The sequence below is a fragment of the Nematolebias whitei genome, chromosome 19 (assembly GCF_014905685.2).
Source record: "Nematolebias whitei isolate Nwh7 chromosome 19, NemWhi1, whole genome shotgun sequence".
In the NCBI taxonomy this organism is placed as follows: domain Eukaryota; kingdom Metazoa; phylum Chordata; class Actinopteri; order Cyprinodontiformes; family Rivulidae; genus Nematolebias; species Nematolebias whitei.
In genome coordinates this window covers 38138691-38154567 of record NC_056516.1, presented here as the reverse complement: position 1 = coordinate 38154567, position 15877 = coordinate 38138691, and the positions used below count along the sequence as shown (strand labels likewise).

Sequence of the window (15877 nt, the reverse complement as noted above, 5' to 3'; positions counted from 1 at the left end):
CGTCTGTTTTCAGACCAATGTTTTTTTTACTTGACACTGGCATGTGCAGCAGTCAGGGATAAAAATGTATGAAACGGTGTCGGCGCAGTTCAAATGACAAGTAGGCAAGCAGCTAATTTTAGTAGAATAAATATATTTTTTTGTTTAGAGCCATTTTAGTGAACTAAAGCCTGCTTTGAAGTAAAATGAGGGATGGCTCAAGACTTTTGCACAGCACTGTTTCTGTAAAGAAAGTCAGCAGCATAGATTTCTGAAAGATCAAACTTGCTCAAGTCTTCAGGAAACCACAGGTCTTTTGTTTTTCTAGTTCTTCCTGCTGTTTCTGCGTTCACTCACTGGTAAGGCTGCCCCCCCACCCCCACCACCACCACCACCACCACCACCTTCCCCTTCGTGCGAAACACTCGTGCTGAGCCACGTGGCCTCTGTCGCAGCGGTTTATCTTTGGTGCGGAGGCAGGGCCTCTCACAGGGCCAGTGGCGCAATGGATAACGCGTCTGACTACGGATCAGAAGATTCTAGGTTCGACTCCTGGCTGGCTCGGCTCATTTTGATCCTCTAAGATTTTAATTCTTCGTACAGAAATAAAGAGCTTGTTGTAAAATCTGTTTAATCAAACAGATTTATGTCTCACTCAGACAAAGCAGTGAAGAAAAACTGCTGTATAACAGAGAATAGTACACTTTTATGTAGCTGATAAAACCAAAGGGATGCTGTTTTTAAACAGGAAGTCGGTCCCAGCAGTCCTTCCCTCAATTTTATCTCTGAATGGTGTTCCTACTGAGTTTGATAATTCCTATAAATATTTGTGTATCTTGGTCGACTCACATCTCTCCTTTAAGCTCCATGTGGAAAACTTGGTAAAGAAACTGAAAGTTAAACTGCGTTTATTTTTCAGAAACAGATCCTGTCGAACTCTGAATGTTAGGAAACACCTTGTATCTGTGACTTTCCTTCCCTCCATTGATCACGGTGACATTATTTACATGAACGCTCCTACAAGAACCCTGCAGATGTTGGATGCTGCAGATGTTGGATGCTGTCTATCATGGTGCACTAAGACTCATAACTGGCTGTAACTACTGTATCCACCACTGCACCCAGTATTCACTGGTTAACTGGTCACCATTAACACAGACTCTCTACTGGTACATTTTCATCTTTAAATCACTTCTTGGTCTGCTGCCTTCATACATCTCCTCCTACATGTCTCTGTGTGAGTGCAGCTACAGCGTGCGCTCTCAGGACATTATTACCTGCAGTGTTCCCTCAGTGAGGACTGAACTAGACAAAAGGACCTTCTCCTACTCCGCTCCTGTTTCCTGGAATACCTTACAAACAGACCTGAAGCTCTGGACCTTGACCTCTCTAAGTGGCTTTAAATATATATGCCTCTTTTATGATTGTCCGTTGTTGTCATCACTCTTGGTTAAATCAAGTCTCTGTTGTAAACGAGTCCTCGAGGCTCAATGAGACTAACCTGTAGAAATAAAGGTTGAATGAATGAATAACAGACGACAGAAGCCTGAATCTCACTGAGCTGAACCTGTTGGCACCAAATTACAAGCAGCTTTCACCAGAAAGTCTCCAAAATGTCTCGAATCGTTTGCATATATCAGCACAGCCTTCCATGTCACTGACTGTGACTGATTGGAGATGAAATAAGAGTAAATTTCAACAAAATGGAGACAAATTTGAGCGTTTTGTGGCTAAATTGTGACAAATATCTTCATTGTTTGTGGGAATGTTGCAGTTTCTTACAAACGTGTCTTCAGTACCACCTTGGTGAGACTCCAAGTGAACATTTATGGGGTTTTTTCTACAGTTTTGTCTCCAACTGGTAACAGACCAGTGAAATACTTTAGATAAAAACTCATTTTACTTCAGACCTTTAGGCTCTTTTAATTATTTATTTAATTATTTAACCTTTATTTATACAGATTAGTCTCACTGAGTCAAGAGGACTCATTTTCAAGAGAAACCTGTTTTAGACAGACAACATATAAAGTACAGATAACTATATACAACATAAAAAGCAATTAAAATAAAAAATGTTTTATAAAAACACTGTTACTGTAAGAAATGTGGTCCTGTTAGCAGCATGTACTGTTAGCAGAGTTGTTCTTTTAGCAGTGAGGTCCTGTTAGCAGTGTGGTTCTGTTAGCAGTGTTGTTCTTTTCACAGCCTGGTTCTGTTAGCAGCATAGTCCTGTTAACAGTGTGGTTCTGTTAGTAGAGTTGTTCTGTTGGTAGTGTGGTCCTGTTAGCAGCATGACACTGTTAGCAAAGTTGTTCTGTTAGCAGGGTGGTACTGTTAGCAGAGTTGTTCTGTTAGCATTATGGTTCTGATAGCAGAGTTGTTCTTTTAGCAGCCTGGTTCTGTTAGTAGCGTGGTCCTGTTAGCAGTGTGGTCCTGTTAGCAGTGTGGTTCTGTTAGCAGCGTGGTTCTGTTAGCAGCGTGGTTCTGTTAGCAGCGTGGTTCTGTTAGCAGCGTTGTTCTGTTAGCAGCGTTGTTCTGTTAGCAGAGTTGTTCTGTTAGCAGCATTGTTCTGTTAGAAGAGTTGTTCTGATAGCAGCGTTGATCTGTTAGCAGCATGATTCTTTGTTCCCAGCAGTCCATCACAAAGGCTTCGTTTGTTCCCATTTCTTGAGTTAAATCATCAAAAAACAAACAGAATATATAAAAACAGAGGATGGGGCAGGTGTTCAGGAGCTGAGGTGTTCAGGAGCTGAGGTGTTCAGGAGCTGAGGTGTTCTGAGCATTTCTGTTTCTGTGCAGGAGGACCGACCTGGACTCCCTGGGCTCTGAGCTGCAGCAGTACAGAGACGGACACTCGGATCTGATCCAGTGGATCGAAGAGACGACAGAGAGACAAGAGAGGACACAACCTGAGCAGGCGGACAGCAGAGCTCTGTCCGAACAGCTGGCTCAACAGACGGTCGGTACCAAAGAACCCAAACCTGTTGTCTGAGTCAGAACCACCTGGTCATGGTGTCACGTTCATGTCTTTCAGGCATTGGTAGCAGAGATTGAGCAGAACCAGACCAAACTAGACGAGTGCCAGACTCACTCCAAACAGTACTGCAGCTCGGTCAAGGTGAGAAACTTGTTAAAGGTTCAGAAAAAACAGCATTCTGTCCAGCAGTTCATGAGATATTTTGCTAACAGGACTACGAGCTGCAACTCATGACGTACAGAGCCTTCGTCGAGTCGACCCACAAGTCACCTGTGAAGAGGAGGAGGATGCACTCTTCCTCCGACGCCATCACTCAGGAGGTGACGGCGTCTCGTCCAAACTGAATTATTACTTGAAGTATCTTTGATGTTCATTTCTGTAAATCTCCTGCAGTTTATGGATCTGCGAACTCTGTACACGGCTCTGGTCACCCTGACGACCCAACATGTGAGATACATCAGCGACGCTCTGAGGAGGCTGGAGGAAGAGGAGGTGATGTCATCCTTCACTCCTCATTTATCATCACAGGATTGACTCGTGAACTAACACTTTCCTCTTTCCCTCCCTGACTCTGAGCAGAAGGAGGTGGAGGAGGAGAAGCAGGCCCGGGTGGGTCAGGTTTCAGAGCTCCTGGGCTGGGTCAAAGGGCTCCAGGGGCGGGCCGGGGGTCCCAGCACAGAGTCCTCGCTTGCTGCTCAGCAGGTAGCTTCTGGTTCCCTTGAGCTAAAACACTGAAATGTTGGTTTTGGACGGTGGCTGAGCGGGCTGTGCTTTCTTTAAAGGCCATCAGCGAGCAGCTGGCCGCCAGGAAGGACCAGGTGGCCGAGGCCATCAGGAACACGCAGGTCTTTCTGTTGTCCAAACAGGCCAGCAAGTAAGTTCCTGTCACCGAGTCCTTTACATCATTTACATTTCCCTTCAAACAGACACTTTCCTGTAGACTCGTATAGTTTTCTGGATCCTGAACTTTGTGTTCAGTCTTTTAACTTGAATTTTACTGCAGTTTGTCCACGTTGAGCTTAAAAGATGCAATTAAAGAAGTGAAGAAAATAAAACCTTTCTCCAGCAGAAGAAAAATAACTGAGAGTTGCGTCTTCTCAAAAGAAGAGAGAAACAAAGACCTGAGAGATGCTTCATCCTTCTGCAGCTGAAATCCTTTTTTTCCTCTCAAACCGTGTTATTTTTTGACATTTTTCATAGATTTAACTAAATAAATCAGAACAAACTAAAACAACTCTGCTCATTCGGAGCGTTCACTCTTTTCCAGTTAAAGACAATCTTAAAAACATTTTCTGATATTTTTTTTTGTCTTTAAGCACGCTGTGTGTGGATAAACACGCAGCCACACACAGAGGACTGTCAGCTGAGCAACAGACAGTTTCTGTAAAACTGACACATTCAGACACCTTAACTATTATTTTAACATTACCGCTACGTGAGATACATTTCTGCAGAGATCACTTTAACGGCTTAACAAATGCAATATTGGAGAAATAAAAACACACATGAACCTGTAAATATTCAGCTCGTGTGCCTAACTTTGTAAATAAAATGTGACATAATGCTGCTCAGACTGTTGTTCTGTGACTGACAGCTCATTAAAGCATCCAGTAACTACAGCGGGTCCTGAAACATTCAGAACATTAATCCAAAGAAACACTTGCCTGTGATCCACTTTAAGTAAAAAAAAATCCCTAAACAGACCTTTTCATTGAGAAGGATTCTGATAAACAGTTTATTAAAAAAAATAGCAATAAAGCCGTACTTTCAGAATATTCTCAAGAATCTCGGTTAAATTATTTTTAGTCGGCTGGCAGCTGACTTTAGTTTTTATTTTTAAATCCAGATATAATCACTAATTATGTGAGAAAATTTGGCAGTGTTGGTTTATTTGAGGAATGACCTCAAACAGGGAGGATTGTAGGATTGAAAAGTTTTATGAAATGTGTGGGCCGATCATTTGTATAAGAGGGCCCCTCAACATGTGGCCAATTTAGGGGTACGGGAATCGGTTTGTATCAAGTTGACGTTCTCTTACGGGAACCAGGCATCAGAATGTCTGGGTTTACGGCCAGAGATCTGGCGTACTGCACAACTTGGCAAAAGCAGCTTATATGTGTGTGCTTGTACAGACCTCTGACATTCATAGAGTATGAAGAAGGTCAGAGAACATCCGAGCAGAGAAGGTTCTCCATTCGTTCTTATGCAGTTCAGGGATTCAGTGTTCTACAATAAACCCTGAATTTGCTGTTAATCAAAATCAAAGTGTCAGATTGTTTAATGAGTAAAGTATCAAAGCAGTCAAATCTATTACAATAACACAGCTGCTTTTGAAGGGTCTCATCAGTTCAGGATGTTTCTGGTCAGATTGTGTTCAGACCACCAATTTGTGCAGATTAAAGAGGTCCAGGTCACCCTGGAAGTGGTCTGAGATTAAATGTTTTTAATTTGCATTAAGACGCTGAGCTAAAAATAGTTTTAAACAACCACTTTGTGCCTTTGTGACAGGAGATGAGAACAAACGAGGTAAATCTGAGTATTTTTGTAGTGTTGTTACACTACACTGGTTCCTTTAAGTTTAGTAACCTTTGGATGTCTGAATGATTCACGTTTCTCTGAATATGTTCAGGTTCAAGGATCAGATCAGAGTTCTTTATCTGACAGCACTGCAGCCACTTCTCGCTGTCGTTAAACCTTTGTGCTTTCTCCAGGTTGTCCCCCGAGGAGCGAGCTCAGGTGGAGGCTCAGCTGGACGAGCTGACATCCACCTACGACCGGCTCCTCGACAGCTCCACCCAGCAGCTGCAGCAGCTGGAGCAACAGCTGGCCAAGGAGGAGGAGAGAAAGGTAGATGTGCTGAGATGGATCCATGTTTCAGGAGCTTTATGACCAACAAAAAGGTTTTAAGCTGGTTTTAGAAACAAAAACCACACGAGGGATGTTTTCTAAACGTTGCTCTGAGTCTGAGCACGCTTGCGCTCTAATCTGTGTGAGTCAGCTGTGTGTGTTGCGCAGCATGTTGTGTTCACAGAGTGTGCAGTTTTTTTGAATCATCATCACTGTTGACTTCCATTTAATTTACAAACATCACAGACCCTGTTCAGAAGTGGATTCAGGTCATCTGAAATTTAAGTTTTTGCTCGTTCTGGTATTTGGAGCATGAGTTTGTTGAAACATTGCCCTAAGATGACTTCACTGGATAACACAGTCTGAACTGGGTCTCTGCATGGAGCCATTCATCCTAACATAAAAACCTGCGGTCATTTCATTCATTGTCCACGCCTTGTTTTAATGTCACACTCACGTCATCATCACCTGAAATGAACATTTGCTGAGCTGCTAACCAGATTTAAAAATGGCCTCAGTGGTGCTGGAGTAGAAAAGCCATGTTAGATTAAAAAAACCGTGGAGCTCTGTTCTGATCAAAGTAGAAACATCTTCACTGTCAGCTAAGTCATAATTTAGTTAGCCTCTCTCACGTGCACATCTTAACATTTTTCCACATGTTTTCTTCTCACATGAACATTTATTCTCCTCAGAAAGTATACCAAATCTAAACTATTGCATTTTTTGCTTCTTTTTTTATCCATTCAGTTACACAAAGTTCTAACTTTGGCAGGAATCAGCATTCAAACATTAATAAGACTTCCTCAGTTTATGTAAACAGAGCGTTGCTTCTGATGCTGCTCAGGAAAATAATGTAGTTCCTGGTTTGGGAGTTACTCCGTGTTGAAATAAAAACTTCATGTGTCACTGATTGGATACCAAAAAGAGACAAAATACACCTGGGTGTAGGCCCGTCACGATAAATTTTGCTGGGTGATTAATTGATTTATTGTTTATCGCGACAGGCCTACCTGTGTGCATTACGTTTGTGAAAGTAGTGTATATGTATGAGGAAAATATTTGAGTAAGAAGAAATGTATGAAGAGACAATAAATGTGAGTGCAACAGAACAATTAGACTTAGCGGCACCTCATGGTCATCTCTGTACTCCATCTAAATGGATGGACTGTACTTATACAGCTCCTTTCTATCTTGTCAAGATATTCAAAGCACTTTACAACAATCTGTCCTCATTTACCCTTTCATGCAGCACTCTACTAGATCTGTACAAAGAATAATCAGTGCTTTATCACATTCATCCACCGACGATGTAGTGGTTTATGTTTTCAGTTTTTGTTCCAGCTTATCTCATCTTACGTTTGTGTAAATGTTTTGCTCTGTGCAGTTTGTTGCATTGGTCCAAGAATGATCAGACGTGTGTTAGCGTTTAGTTTGACGTAAGCTTTGCTTGTAATTATTAGCTTTAAAGCTAATTTCTAAATTAAATTGTTTCAAAGTGGGATTTTATGTTGTCAGTGCACCTGAAGGCCGCCTATGCAAACAACAAAAACGACTCACTTCACCATTTGAGCATGTTGTGTCCAGATCACAGGCGTGTGTGTGCGCGAGTGTGGAAACCTTTGTGTTTGTTCGTTCTAATGCATTCTGTTAATGTGTGAAACTTTAAACCAGCTTTGTGCTTGAAACTCACTAACAGCTGCCAGAGGAGAAATGTGGACTTCCCGAGACGAGGATCAGAGACAAACGGAAAAAGACAGAGTTTCTTAAACCTGTTCAGTTCCTTTTGTAGACCGTTAGGTGTTAACACATTAGCATTCCTCCAAAATGCTGAGTAAGGTGATAATAAGCAAAGCATTAGTTTTACTTGCTGATCTGTAGTGTCATAGTTTAAGATACTTTTCATTAGTTCGGTTTTCCTGAGCATACTCTGGTTCAAACAAATGTCAAGGGTTTAGTGAGAAAATGATGAAGAGCAGCATGCAGAAATCTAACATCAGCTTCTCACCTATCGCGCCTCGCTCTGCCGAGCCGTTCGCTCTCTGGTTATTGTGTTCACCATCAGACCAGCCCGTACGGTAAGTAATGCTCGCTTTCTCTCTTGCATGTTTTTCTTTAGTAGATATTTTATTCTCTTTCTCCTTTCTCCTCTGGGTTCTTCTGTCCTTCAATATGTGTCTGCTAATCTTTATCTAGAGCTTTTTTTAATTATTATTTTGCTTTGTTGCATGCTTAGCGCTTGGTAGTGGTGATACGTTTAAAAAAGCTTTTTAACATAGTGGATAGATTGAAAGCAATGCAACCCTATAGAAATATCACTGTCTTTGTATAAACATGTAAAATGTGGTTGTGGGCTCTTCTTTTTCTGATTCTCTTGCCTGCTCAGATGCCATCCATATAACTTATTGATGCTGTAGAAGTGCTAACTCTAAGGAACACATTGATGCCAGAATGATTGAAATCTGGATTTTTTGTTTTCTTTCTGTTTACAGAATCAATCTGCCATTGCTGGAGTGATCGACCTGGGGACAGTGGAGACATTCTCGGTGTTTGAAGCAGCCCAACATGGCCTCATTGACCAGGACACCTGCCATGTTCTGCTCGAGGCCCAGGTGGTTCTTGGTGGACTCGTTCAACCTGACTCCACTGTTTGTCTCCCGCTGGATTGTGCTCTAAATCAAGGCCTCATTGATGTTCACACCAGACAGTCGCTGTCTGAGCTCGAGAGTGTCTTGGGTTTCATAAAGTCTTTGGGCGACCAAAACATTTTACCTGTAGCTGCAACCATGGAGTCAGGTTTGATCAGAGAAGATGTGGGACTCCGTGTTCTTGAGCTTCAGATGAACACTGGAGGACTCAGAGATTCATCTGGAAACATCCTAAGTTTAGAGCAAGCAGAGGATATGAGAGTTTTGTCTCCCAGAATCCTAGCTAAATTAGAGCCCAGGCTACAGCGCAAAGAGCTGATCGATCCAAACACAGCTGAGAAAGTAAACATAGAGGAGCTGAAGCGGCGCTGTATTGTTGACGATGACTCAGGTCTACTTCTCCTCCCTGTCAAACAGCAGCCTGGAGGAACTGTTTGCCTCCGTTCTGGAAGAAAGGTTGGTATCTTCCGTGCAGTCCAAGAAAGACTGATTGACCGGAAAGTTACCGTACGACTTCTCGAGGCTCAGCTCTTTGCCGGGGGTATTTCGGACTCACGATCTGGCCACCGGTTGACGATTGGTGAGGCGGTTCTCCATGGACTCATGGACCAGGATTTAGCATGTACCATGTTAGCGAGGCAACTGCAAAATGGGGGAATTTTTGACCCGCTTGGTAGAGAACATCTGGATATAGAGGAAGCTATTCGCAGGGAACTTCTCTCCCCTCGTTTGGCTCTGCTAGTTCTTGAGTCTCTTTGGAATTTTATGGGGCTTCTTTGGCCTGAATCTGGAGAACTTATGCCAGTTGCTGAGGCTCTTCAACAAGGGTTAATATCAGGAGACCTAGCAAGAAAGATCCTAAGACGGCGACATGCCATTGGGGGTTTATACAACCCAGAAACTCTTCAAGTTCTGCCTCTAAACCAGGCTGCAGTACGAGACCTTGAACCTGATGTTATTAATTTTCTTAGAGACACTCACATACCAGATGTTTACAACATGAACCAGTCAGGCACTCCATCTTTAAACCGTTTGAGCTGGGGGTCTACCAGCTGCTCTCCACCTCCATCTTCTCCACTGTTGTTGTCTCCCACAGGCCTCATGTGGGAAACTGCACCAAGTGACCAGGCCAATTCTAAAGAACAAGCCAAATACAAGCTGCTCTTTCACATCATGTCTCACAGTTATGTGGATGCCCATTCTGGAAAACGGTTGGCGCTACTCGACCATGAGCTGATAGCGATGGTTAAAGCTACAAAGTTGGTTGTAGAAGAATCAAGTCAAGCTGAGCTTCCAAGCAGTTTGGCTCAACCAGAGAGGACGAAGACTGATGGAAATGTTGGTATGTCAGATAAACCAGTGAGCAATGAAGAGGTGGTAGTTGATGAAGGCACCTCCAATGTTTTAACTTCAAGAAACAATTTGGAAATGATTGGTATGAGCAGGACTGCAGAAGGGCCTGATGGGAAAGATGAGAACCAGTTGCAGCAAAAATCACCTGAAACCCAAGGGAGAGATGAATCAGCCTTTGTAGCTGAAAAAACAGTCCCTATTGATGCAAAAGTAAATGACCAAAATGAAGAACGCTTCAGTGTCAAAAGTGTAATATCTTCAGTGAAACATCAAAAGGAAGATTTAATTAGATTCATAGTAGCAGGAGAATCCATACCTGAGGATAGTCTTGGTCAGGGTACCAAAGATACTGCTACAGCAACATCTCTAAAATCAAAAGAAGTTGTTTATAAAGAGGTACCCTCAGAACACATCCAAGGAGCTAATGCAGAGTCTGAAAAAACTAAAACTGATTTGGCAGAGATAACACAAAGTCTCCCTGAAACAGAAATAAAGTCCAACCAATCAGAAACTCTGGTTGGCACTGTTGAACCAGGGGGTGAAAAGATCCAGGAAGAGGCTGAGTTGCAGAGATTAGTCTTTGAGCTCAAACAGGGCGGTCTGATGACACAGGAAGGAGACAAGCTACTGCCAGATGAAGCTGTAGCTCAAGGTGTTCTTCTTGGCCATACAGCAGTAAAGTTAATGGCTCAGGCAGGTTTGTTTGGGGGATTCCTAGATGCCAGCAGTGCTGAGTCACTGAGCATGGAGGAAGTCATGCAGGAGGGCCTACTTGATGAGGATCTGATGTGGAGTGTCTTGAAATCTGATAAAACCATTGCTGGTGTTGTGGATGTGGAGAAGAAACGTATTTGTGGGATTAGAGATGCAACTCAGGCTGGGCTGATTGACTCCAACACAGCTACTCAACTTTTAGAAGCCCAGGTGGCATCTGGAGGCATTGTGGATTTACGCAGGGATAAGAAAGTCTCAGTCACTCTAGCAGAAAACCTAGGACTGATTGAAAAGGAACAAAGAGAAAAGCTTGTTGCACTTGAAAAGGCTTACAAAGGAAAGGATACAGACTCTGCAACAACACTCATGAAAGCTAGTCTACAGCTGCAAATGAAAGGTGTTGTTGATCCAGAGTCCAAGTCTCCAGTTTCTTTGGAACAAGCAATCCAGAAAGGGTTAATTTTATCGGAGACTGCTTTTCAGGTGTTGGCAAGGCAGGTCGCTGAAGGAGGAATAATACATCATGCCTCAGGAATGAGACTATCAGTTTCTGATGCTCTAGATAGAGGATTAGTTGATCGCTCTATTACTCCAGGACTCGAAGAACTGGAATGGGTTTATCAAGGAAAAGCATCTAGTAACCCAGAAGCAATTGCTTTCCAGGCATCAACGGGAACTGTTTCAGATCCCGATACTGGACTTAGGCTGACATTGACAGACGCCGTTTCTAAGGGTCTTCTAGATGAGAACATAGCCATTGAAGTCATGACTACTCCCTCGGTAACACATGGGGTAATTGACCCCCAAACTGCACAAATTGTACCTTACGCAGAGCTTGTAAACCAGGGTAAGATTGATATTGAAACAGGCAAACGCTTCCTCGAGGTCAAACCATTCAGAGGTTTTCCAAATAATCAAACAATGGATAATCTGACCCTTCCTGAGGCTGTTGCATTAAAACGAGTTGACCCAGTTCCAGCATTGAGGCTGCTTCAGACCCAGGCAGACAGTGGTGGTATTGTTGATATCAGGACTGGAGAAAGACTCCCACTACCTGAAGCCTCTGCCAGAGGTTTGGTTGGAAATGATATGGCCAAAGAAATAGCCACCAACCAGTTTATCAAAGGAGGCTTAGTTGATCCTGCAACTCGGCAGCGAGTCTCTAGTCTCACTGATGCAGTTTCATTAGGACTGATAACAAGTGATATGGCTTTAGAAATCCAGGAGACAGTTGATGCAGATGACAACTCCACAACTATCATGTCGAGTGTGTCAAGCCCAGAATTTCCAGAAAATTTGTCTGATTCATACTCTGGGAAATCCTCTAGTTCTCCACCTTCAATAAAAGCAGTAGAAGTCACACAGGATGATGACCAGAGGTCAACACCTCTATATTCAGATCAGCCACCGTTATACAGCAGAACTCCAGAAACCGACAACCCAGACAAACCAGAGTCGATAGGAGAAAAATCTTTAACTGAGCTAGATCAGTCCATGGATGTGTTGTTGAAGTTTGCATCTAATGTTGAGAAACGAATTCAGGAAACCATAAAAGAGATAATGCCACAAAGAGATGTCAGTAAATCAGAAAGTCCTAAATTGGAGCCCAATCAAAGACTGGAGACAGATGAAGGTAAAATTGATGACGGACAAAAGAAAAGCATTTTCGGAGATTCATTTGGAGAGTCAACAGAGATGGGTTTTCTTTATTTTGACAAAGAGTCACAGGACGAGGTCAGTGAAAAAGAAAACGGTAGACTGTCCAATGTTAGGATAAGCATTAAGCAAACCAAAGCTAAGATAACATCACTGGAAGAGGTCAATGAACGAGGGATGTTTCCCAAACACAAGCTTGACGAAAGACTTAAAGTAAATGATAGTAAAACTGATGATGGACAAAACATCAGAGAGCCCACTGAGACAGTTTTCTACCACACTGGCCAAAATGTACAACAAGATATCAAAGAAGAAAAGGGGAAAATATTTGAAGTTAAGAAAATAGTTCAGGAACCCAAAGAAAAGTTAATACCACAGAAATACATGAATAAATCTAAAAGTTTTCTCAGACAAGAGCCTGATAGGAAACTGGAGCCAGATCAGGATAAAACAGATGATGGACGAGGACAAAGCAAGTCTGGAGAGTCCACTCAGACAATTTTCCATCCTACTGACCAAGACTCTCGGAAAGACGTCACTAAAGAAGAAAAGTGGAAACTACCTGATATTTTGAAAAGAGTTCAGGAAACTGAAGAGATAATATCACAGAGAGACATCAGTAAGTCGGAAAATCTTCCCATACAAGAGCCTGGTCAGAACCTGGACTTAGGTGATGATAAAAGTGAAGATGGACAAAACATCAGAGAGTCCACTGAGACAGTTTTCCACCATACTGACCAATATTCACAACAAGATGTCAATGAAGAAAAGGGGACAACATTTGAAGTTAAGACCATAGTTCAGGAACCTAAAGGAAAGACAATACCACTGAAATACATTAATGAATCTAAAAGTCTTCTCAGACAAGAGCCTGATAGGAAATTGGAGCCAGATCAGGATAAAACAGATGATGGACAAGGACAAAGCAAGTTTGAAGAGTCTACTCAGATGGGTTACCATCCTACTGACCAAGACTCTCGGAGAGAGGTCAGTGAAGAAGAAAAGTGGAAACTACCTGATGTTTTGAAAATAGTTCAGGAAACTGAAGAGATAATATCACAAAAAGACATCAGTAGGTCCGAAAATCTTCCCATACAAGAGCCTGGGCAGAACCTGGAGGTAGGTGATGATAAAAGTGAAGATGGACAAAACATCAGAGAGTCCACTGAGACATTTTTTCAACATACTGACCAATATTCACAGAAATATGTCAAAGAAGAAAAGGGGAAAACATTTAAAGTTAAGAACATAGTTCAGGAACCCAAAGGAAAAGTAACTGCACTGAAAGACATCAATAAATCTAAAAGTCTTCTCAGACAAGAGCCTGATAGGAAACTGGAGCCAGATCAGGATAAAACAGATGATGGACGAGGACAAAGCAAGTCTGGAGAGTCCACTCAGACAACTTTCCATCCTACTGACCAAGACTCACAGAGAGAGGTCAATGAAGAAGAAAAGCAGATACTACCTGATGCTTTGAAAATAAATCGGGAAACTGAAGAGATAATATCACTGAAAGACATCAGTAGGTCGGAAAATCTTCCCATACAAGAGCCTGGTCAGAACCTGGAGGTAGGTGATGATAAAAGTGAAGATGAACAAGAGAAAAGTATTTCCAAAGTTTCAACTGGAGATTCCACTCAGACAGTTTTCCATCCTACTGACCAAGACCTTCAGAAAGAGGTCAAAGAAGAAGAAAAAGAAAATAATCTGGATGAGGAGTTCAGATGGACTGATGAAGGTGCAGTAATGGTCAGAACTGCTTCTAAAGATTTAACAGCACAGAGAGATGATGTAGAAGATGCCACTAAAGAAGCTGAGAAACTTTTGGACATCAAAACTGCCACTGATGCAGAACATTCAGACCAGATTGTGCCGTCTGCAAGCAAAGAACCTGAAAACAAAAGCAAGAAGAAGAGGAGGAATAGAAGAAAGGCAAAGAGTAAAGACGTTGATGTTGAACTTTACCATCCAGAGGTAAAACCTCTGTCTCAAACTGATCAAGCTCAGGTAGAAATCACAGAGGCTGCTAATGTAGACACAGAGTGTGAATCAAAAGAAAATTTACAAAAATCAGACATTTGTGGTCTGATATCTTCTCCCGACCCTCTCTGTGGAGAAAAGATTGAGGATTTATTGAAACATGAGCAGGAGGAGGTTCTTAAACCAAACACAGAGCCTGAAAAAGATGACGCTAAAACTGTGAAGAAATCAGAAAAGCTTCTTGAAGAGGAGGAGGAGCAGGACTCTGAGGAGACTTTTATCTCTAACGAACCCAAAGAACCAGAGAGCGATCAGGAAGTGAAGGAAGGAGGAGTGCTGAAAAAATCCGTTCTTAAAGACGACGAGAAAGCAGCTTTGATACTGAAAGCTAAAGAGAGCATTCTTAAGAAGGTGTTTGAGAGAGGTGTAAGTGAGAAGCAGGCTGCTGAGAAGTTGGAGGCGTTGAGGCGTAAGGAGGTGGGCAAAAAGGAAAGTAAAGAGGCACAAAGTTCAGAAGCTAAAAGTGAGGTTGATGGTCTCAGAAGACCACCTGGTTCCATAAAAGATGGCAGTGACGACCGAAAACCTGCCAAAGATCATGAAGTGGAGGGCAAATCAGAAGAGCGTCAGCCTGCAGTCCAAGAGAACCTCCAGGATAAACCTGCAGGAGTTTCATCAAGTCAAAGAGAACAAAAAGATGCTGAGACGATTCCATCAGGCCAGCCTAAAGAAACGAGTAAAAAAACCAAGAAGAGCAAAAAATTCAAGAGTTCTAATATTATGGTCAAAGATGATTCTGGTGCGGAGAATCTGACCACAGACAGACAACGGGATTCTGAGCTGCCAGCAGGAGAAGGTACGACAGAATCCTCATCGAAACCAGACTCAGACGGCTCCGGTTTGATTCGGGACAAAGACGATGATGGCCGGTCACTCAGTGTCATCGCCAGGTCTTCAGAAGGAGATGAAGGGGAAAAGGAGGAGACTCCAGGAGCTGAAGTTCCTCAGTGTTCCCTCATGGAAGTGGTAGAATCAGACACAAGCAAACTCCCCGAGTTATCTGATGATGTTTCTGTCAAACAAGACTCCCAGTCCTCAGTTCAACCTGTCCTTCCCAGTCAAACGATTAGAAAGCAACAACCACCTGAAGCTGAAAGTCCTGACGTTCTTGAATCTTCAAGAAACCTGCAGCAACATCACGACGGTCCAGAAGCGACAGCTTTGGCTTCAGAAGATGCTTCTGTTGGGTCTGAATCATCCAAAGTGACCAAACCTGATGCAGCCGCTGAGAGGTGGGAGGGAAACGTGGGCGAGAGTCGAGAGGCAACGTCCACCGTTGGCAAGGTAACGTTGATGTGTCCGTTGATTCAAATGTCCTCTCCGCTGTTGGGATTGAATTTATTCCAGATTTTTCTTCTCCGCAGTCGTCATTCATCCGTCAGGAATGTTTGGAGCACGACCAGCGGGTCGTAGCTCTGCTCTCCAGGATCAGACACGTGGAGGTCCGTCTGAAGCAGCAGCAGCAGTCTGTGGGCCGTGGCCTCGTCGCTCTGGACGACATCATCCAACAGACTGAGGTGAAGCAACCTCTTCAGTATCAGATTTACTTCCTGTGTTTAGGATTAGTTCCACCGAACAGCATCCTTTAATCCTCTCTGATCTACTCTTCAGATTTTGGACCTCGAGCTGCGTGACTTGGAGCCGGAGATCAGCAGCGAGGTGG

At 42.9% G+C, this 15877-nt stretch overlaps 1 non-coding gene across 1 annotated transcript; it reads left to right on the top strand.

Moving 5' to 3' along the window:
- Window positions 1-470: 470 nt before the first annotated feature.
- Window positions 471-543, top strand: trnar-acg. Its single transcript has one exon. It is a non-coding gene; the product is annotated as a tRNA-Arg (tRNA).
- The last annotated feature ends 15334 nt before the right edge of the window (window positions 544-15877 follow it).